This window comes from Eschrichtius robustus, chromosome 3 (assembly GCF_028021215.1).
Source record: "Eschrichtius robustus isolate mEscRob2 chromosome 3, mEscRob2.pri, whole genome shotgun sequence".
Taxonomy (NCBI): Eukaryota; Metazoa; Chordata; class Mammalia; order Artiodactyla; family Eschrichtiidae; genus Eschrichtius; species Eschrichtius robustus.
Genome location: NC_090826.1, coordinates 96,625,295 through 96,633,052, shown reverse-complemented (window position 1 = coordinate 96,633,052; position 7,758 = coordinate 96,625,295).

Sequence of the window (7,758 nt, the reverse complement as noted above, 5' to 3'; positions counted from 1 at the left end):
CTCCTGCTGCAAGGGGGGCCAGAGGGGGGACCAGCAAGAAGCCTGGAGGACTGGCACAGGACCACAGGCAGAGTGGGCCCAGCACACCTTGGCTGCCCAGGTCCACGGATTCCTGCCCTGATCCTGGCTCCTGACCCACGTGTGGTTTTGTGTAGGAGAGGGTGGCTCGGGTGGCCTTTGATGACACTCTGTGATACAACCTCCTCAAGAACAATGTCCTACCTGCCAACTTTCCTCTTTGAAGCTTGACCGTTATTTCAGAATGAGGAGAATAGGACAAGGTTGGTCTGGGTTCACTTTTCCCCTGTTTAAAGTGTATTACAAGGTAATGGATATATGAAAAGAGATGAGAGGAACTTTTAAAAACAAATGGATTTTACAAGTTAAAATGCAAGGTTGGTACACTACAGAAAAATAAGTTTAAAATTAGCTAACAATTTACAAGGATAGAAAGGTATGAACCCAGCATTCAATAAAGGTTTCTGACCACCAAGATAGAGTACGGAGTGGGGGTTTGAGGAAAGCAGATATATTCTATCTAATCCCTGTTAAATCACAGAGTCAGAGTCTGCACATCTCTGCTAAGTTGGGGAGCTGGGAGACTGTGTCACCAGAGACCAGCAGAGCTCAGTCCCCATGACAGATGCTTCCAGCCATTCTGACCTTGCCAGTCCTCAGGGCTCCAGGTTGAGGTCCAGACTCAGGATGCAGCTCAGGGTCAGGTGGATTCCTAGTTCGGTTTGCCCACAGGGAGGCGATGGTGGCCATGCACACACAAAAGTGCTGGCCCTCAATAGTTATATTTTTCACAATATAAAGAAGTTGTCATTCTGAGTTTTACACATCTTGAGCTTGGAAAAGAAACATGACCAGATTTTACTGAGAAAATGACTTTCTTAAACTAACATTAAACAGAGTCATAATATTTAAAATATGTAGAACAGATATTATTACATTAGCATTCATCCATTCTTTTTTTTTTTTTTTAAGGCTGGAAGTCAGCTGGAAAATACAAGGACAGATTTTAAAATATGGAAGAGACTTTAAGTGTTCAAACACTGAGAGGGACTAAGAGGGAGAGAGGTTGAAGGCAGGAGAAAGAGGCAGTGCCTGGTAGGACAAGGAACTGCGGACATAGGGACGGCCCAGAGCACAGGTGGCCCCTTCAGGAGGAAGAGGACAATTCTGCAGGAGGATGAGGAGGGCTGGCCGAGCAGGCTGTCAGACTCAGCCCCCAGGCCCAGGGGTCACACCCATAGGTGCAGTGGTTGTGAGAAAGGCAGTAGCGGGCAGTGGGGACTCGGAAACTGGAGAGTGGGCTGAAGGGCGTGATGCAGCCAGTGGTTGCCTCACTGAAATTCAGTGCCAATGTGGCCACATCTTCTGGATTTACATGTGCTCTCTCTTGATTGTAATGTGTTGATAAGTTCTAATATTTTAGAGAACACTGTGCAGGACATCAAAACATGTTGTGTCCAATATTCAGTTGAGAATTTGGTCTCTAGTCTGACTCTGCACTGCATTCTATCCTTCCAGCTCTACTGCTGACATTATGAACTCTCAAAGTAAATTAAAAATTCTGTATAAAACAGCCACAGAATACAAAACAACACACTAAATAAATACCAACAGTAGTATTAAAATGTGTCCTACCATATAGTAATTTTTTTAAAGGTTTTCAAAATATTGTCTGGGTAAACTTTGGTAATCCAGGATATAAAGAATATTTTTTAATCAGAATAAAAAATAAAAATCATAATTTATTAGCTTCTGTGATAGTGGAATATAGAAAATAAATTTTCTCCACGTCTACAGTTTTAAGAATAAATAAATACAAACCAAGGCTTCAAGAATTTAGAAAGGAATTAAATTTAAAATAAATAACATGTGGAATTCTATTTCTACATGTTTCAGTCCTGTTAGGTTTTGTGTTTCTAGGAACATATTTATTTTATTCAGATTATCCACTTTGTTGGCATATGGTTGTTTGTAGTATTCTGCTGCGATATTTTTACGTCTGCAGAAGCAGTAGTCCTGTCCCATCTTTCATTTCTGATTTTAGTAATTTGCATCTTCTCCCTTTTTTCTTAGTCAGTCTAGCTAAGGGTGTGTCAATTTTGTTAAACATTTCAAAGAAATTTCCTGAAACTTTTCATTGATATTCTCTGCTGTTTTGCTATTCCCTTTTTTATTTATCCCTGCCATAATCTTTATTATTTCCTTTCTTCTGCTAGATTTGGGTTTAATTCTTTCCCTAGTTCCTTAATTTATAAAGTTAGCATGTTTATTTGAGATCCTCTTATTTTTAATGTGGGCATTTCTGGCTGTAAATTTCCCCCTTAGCAGTGCTTTTGCTGTGTTCCATAAGTGTTGGCATTCTGTGTTTTCATTTTCACTCATCTCTCAGTATTTTCTAATTTCCCCTGTGATTTCTAATTTGACTCATTATTTTAAATGTTTTGTTTAATTTCCACAAATTTGTGGATTTTCCAGTTTCCTTCTGTTATTGATTTCTAACTTCATCCCATTGTGGCTGAAGTAGATAGTTGATATGATATCTATTTTTTAAATCCTTGATGCTTTATTTGTGTCCCCACATATCTTGGAGATTGTGCCATGTGCACTTGAGAAGAATGTGTACACTGTTGTTGTTGGGTTGAATGTTCTAATATGTCTGCTGAATCTAGTTCATTTATTATGTTGTTCAAGTCCTCTATTTCCTTACTTTTCTTCTGTCTGGTTGTCCTGTCCATTATTGAAAGCATGGTGGCATGGTGTTCAAGTCTCCAACTATTGTTGTAGAACTATTTCTCTCTTCCATTCTGTTTTTGATCAGTTATTAGGTGTGTAAATGTTTATAATTTTTATATCTTCTTGCTTTATTGAACACACTGTAATAGATAATGTTCTTATTTCTGTCTTATAACATTTTTTGATTTAAAGTCTATTTTGTCTGATATTAGTATAGCCCTGCTCCCTTTTGGTTACTGTTTGCTTGGAATATCTTTTTCCATCCTTTCACTTTCAACCTATCTATGCCTTTGATCTAAAGTCTGTCTCTTGTAGATATCATGTAGTTCAATCATGTTTTTTTAAGGCATTCTGCCTATCTCTGCCTTTGATTAGAGAGTTTAATCCATTTACATTTAAATAAATTATTGATGAGAGACTTACTTCTATCATTTTGCTATTTGTCCTCCATTTGCCTTATAGTTTTTTCTCCCTCATTTCTTGCATGACTGTCTTTTATGTGTAGTTGATGTTTTGTCATGAAACTTTTCATTTTCCTTCTCATTTTTATTTGTGTATATTCTATAGCTATTTTTCCTTGTAGTTACCATTGGGGATTATATTCAACATCCTATAATTACAACACTCTAATTTGAATATCTACCAGCTTAATTCGAATACCATTCAAATACTTTGTTCTTATACAGCTCTGTCCCTTCTCTTTGTTTTTTTTTTAAGTATTTGTTTTATTTTTATATTTATTTATGGCTGTGTTGGGTCTTCGTTTCTGTGCGAGGGCTTTCTCTAGTTGTGGCAAGCGGGGGCCACTCTTCATCGCGGTGCGCGGGCCTCTCACTATCGCGGCCTCTCTTGTTGCGGAGCACAGGCTCCAGACACGCAGGCTCAGTAATTGTGGCTCACGGGCCCAGCTGCTCCGCGGCACGTGGGATCTTCCCAGACCAGGGCTCGAACCCATGTTCCCTGCATTGGCAGGCAGACTCTCAACCACTGCGCCACCAGGGAAGCCCCTCTCTTTGATTATTGATGTCAGAAAATAACATCTTTATACATGTGCGTCAAAAAACATAGACTAATAATTATTTTCTAATGGACTAATCTCTTAAATTATGTAGAAAACAAAAAGAGAGTTATAAAACAAAGTTATAATAGTACTAGCTTTTATCATTATCCATGTATTTACCTTTTCCAGGAGTCTTTATTTCTTCACATGGCTTCACATAACACTCTAGTCTCTCTTCATTGCAACCTGAAGGACTCCTTTTAGCATTTCTTGTAGGGGAGGTCTAGTGATAATAAACTCTCTCAGCTTTCACTTATCTGGGAATGTCTTAATTTCTACTTAATAGTTGAAGGACAGTTTTGTCAGATATAGAATTCTTGGTTGACAGGTTTTTCTTTCCTTTATCACTTTGAATATGTCAACCCACTGCTTCTGGCTTCCAAGGTTTCTAAGAGAAACCTGATAATAATCTTTTTGGAGAGCTCTTGTATGTGATGAGTTACTTCCTTCTTGTTGCTTTTAAGATCTTCTCTTTGTCTTTGTCTTTCAATAGTCTGATTATAATGTGTCTTGGTGTGCATCTCTTTGAATTTATCCTACTTGGAATTCCCTCTTTCTTCTTCCTTCTTGAAACTTCCTTTGAATCCTTCCAGTGAATTTTTCATTTCAGTTATTGTAATTTTCAGTTCTAAAATTTATTTTTGGTTCCCTTTTTATGTTTTCTATATCTTTTTTGATATTTCCATTTTGTGCACTCTTTTTTTTTTTTTTTTTACATCGTTATTGGAGTACAATTGCTTTACAATGTTGTGTTAGTTTCTGCTGTATAACAAAGTGAATCAGCTATACATATACATATATCCCCACATCCCCTCCCTCTTGCATCTCCCTCCCACCCTCCCTATCACACCCCTTTAGGTGGTCACAAAGCACCGAGCTGATCTCCCTGTGCTATGCAGCTGCTTCCCACTAGCTATCTATTTTACATTTGGTAGTGTATATATGTCCATGCCACTCTCTCACTTTGTCCCAGCTTACCCTTCCCCCTCCGTGTCCTCAAGTCCATTCTCTACGTCTGCGTCTTTATTCCTGTCCTGCCCCTAGGTTCTTCAGAACCATTTTTTTTAGATTTCACATATATGTGTTGGCATATGGTATTTGTTTTCCTCTCTCTGACTTATTTCACTCTGTATGACAGACTCTAGGTCCATCCACCTCATTACAAATAACTCAATTTCATTTCTTTTTATGGCTGAGTAATATTCCATTGTATATATGTGCCACATCTTCTTTAACCATTCATCTGTCGACATGGACACTTAGGTTGCTTCCATGCCCTGGCTAAGTGCTGCAATGAACACTGTGGTACATGTCTCTTTTTGAATTATGGTTTTCTCAGGGTATATGCCCAGTAGTGGGATTGCTGGGTCATATGGTAGTTCCACTCATTGTTTTCCTAACTTTGTCCACATCTTTTAGCTCTTCGAGCATCTTTAAGACTGTTGACTTAAAGTCTAGTAAGTCCACCATCTGGTCTTTCTCAGAAAGAGTTTCCACTGATTTACCACCCCCCTGCCCTTAGAATGGGCCATACTTTCCTGTTTCTTGTACGTCTTGTGATTTTTTAAAAAAATGGATATTTGAATCTTATAATGTGATAACTCTGGAGATCAGATTCTCACCCTTCTCCAGACGTTGCTGTAGTGTAAGTGTGTGTGTGTGTTTCAATTGTTATATGGTGTCTTTGTGTCAGGGATCAGTCTGAGATGTACATGTAAGGTCTGTGTGGTGCCTTTCTAAATTCCCCCATATATATGGTTGCTTTTGAATGTCCTAGACCTCAAATGTATGGCTTCCAAAAGGAGAAAAAGTGAAACATGGAGAAGGGAAAAACCATGGCACTGGCCCTTTAAATCTCCTGGCAGCAGCAGGGCCAGTTGGTGAGTCCAGGTAGCCAGGAGGGAAAAAGACAAGACACAGCAGGTGTTGGCCAGCCTTTTACCTGGCAATCAGACATATCTGAGGCTGGGACCAGGCCAGCTGCTGCAGCTGAGAGCAGTAAGGGGCCCAGCTGGCCATGAGGCCTCCATACCAGGCTGGTACTTTCCTGGCAGGGCAGTGGAGAGCAACCTCAGGGTTAGGTATAGCAGGTGAGAGGTCTAGTTGAGCTCTTCAAAGCAGAGGTAATCACAGCATCTGCCCCAACTCCCCTCCTAAGTTGGGGACCTATTTACTGGACAAGGGTACTACCCTTCAGTGACCCTGACAGCAGAAGAGAACATCCAACTGGGGCAAGTGCAAGGAAACTTACTGAAGAGAAGTGGGCAGCTGAGGCCTTAAAGGACACCTGGAACTCTCCAGGGCTCCGGGGTCAGTTCTGCCCTGGGCTGGAAGGAGCAGCTGGCTCTCTGCAGGCAGAGATTCTCCTTTAGGCCCTGAGTGTGGGGAAGGAGAAGAGCCTGACTCAAGGTCTGGAATCCATCAGAGCACAGGCGCTGAAGACACAGACTGCCCAGGGAGGCCAGTGACAGCTGTGCTCTGTGGGGTTAATAGTGACAAAGAAGACAGCATCTGTGAACTAAATCTCAGCTTTTCTTCCAACTTCTTTGCAACAAAAAGGGGAAACTGAGGCACACTGAGGTTAAGCAACTTTCTCATGCTCACATAGCTAAGAAAGACTGGAATGCAGCCTGGCCCTGGCTCTCCCCAAGGGCTATGCTCTCCCCTCACTGCCACCCAACCACCCCTGTCCCTCAGGAGGCCCCATCATTCACTCTGTCTCTACAATATTCTTCTGTGTCAGAAGGAGGCCCACAGCTCCCTAAGGGCTGCAAACTCAGGAGGGACCCTAGAAGAACAAAGGAGCTCAGAAGGTACCTGTGCAACTTGCAGGAGATGCTGAATGACTCAGCAAAACTGGATAAAGCTGGATGAGGGAGGTGCGGGCCAGGCTCTAATTATTCCTCTTAGAGGAGAGAGTATTTAAAATTCCTAAGCCTGGTTTTGGGACCCTCTCGAATTTCCTAACTTGCTCCTGTAACTTTGTCTCCTGGTCTCTGAGACAGGATGGCCCTCAGGTGCGTAACATAAGCAGGGGATTCAAGGACTAATAATTCCCTCAGAACCTGGAGAGATTAATGTGACCTCATCTTCTAACAAACACGAAAACCTTCACGCTACTTCCTCCCACACTGACCTGGATGGAGTTAACGATCCTCCCGTCTTCGTGTCTTTGGCTGTCCTCCACCCACCTTCCAAGAAGAACCTTCTGGCTTGGAAGAAAGGACCGAAACATCCACTGGGCTCCCATCTACAGAGACTGACCCGGAGGACATGTCCCCCTGGTCTTCTCTGCTCCCTTGTCCCTGAGGGCCATCGTTGACAGGATGGATGCTTCCACTGGCCTTAGCTGCAGCTGGAGCCCAGAACTCCTCCTGGACGGCCCTTCAAGGGGCTGCCAGGGTGGCTCTACCCACTCCTGCCCACCTGGCCTGCCAGGTGCTCTGAGACCTGGGAAAGGCAGAGCCTCTAGCTAGAAACATCTGGGGAAGAAGTGAAATCTGTTTCTACCTCTCAGCCCCAGGGATCTGAAAAACCAAGCTCTGGAAGCTCTTAGAAGCCAAATGAGAGGGTGGAAACAAGAGCTGGGTTGGTGCTGGGGAGAAGGTTCTCTAAAATCTAAAAGGATTTAGGTGAAGGAGCTGTATTCCAGAGAAATGCCCTGGTGAACTGAACTGATCTAGGCAGCCTTTGATCTATAAATACGTTGTTATCCTCTTGCTTTTCCCTTTCTTAGAAGTCCCAACTCTGTTAGTCACTCATTCAACAAACATTTCGTTACCTCTATGTGCTGCGCTCCATGCACGACTCCGAGAATGCAAAGAAACAATCCCTACCCTCAGGAAGCCTATGGTTTAGAATTGCGCTGTGCCATATGGGATCCACCAGCCACATGTGGCCACGGAGAACCTGAAGTGCGGCCAGTGCAGCTGAGAAACTCAAATCTT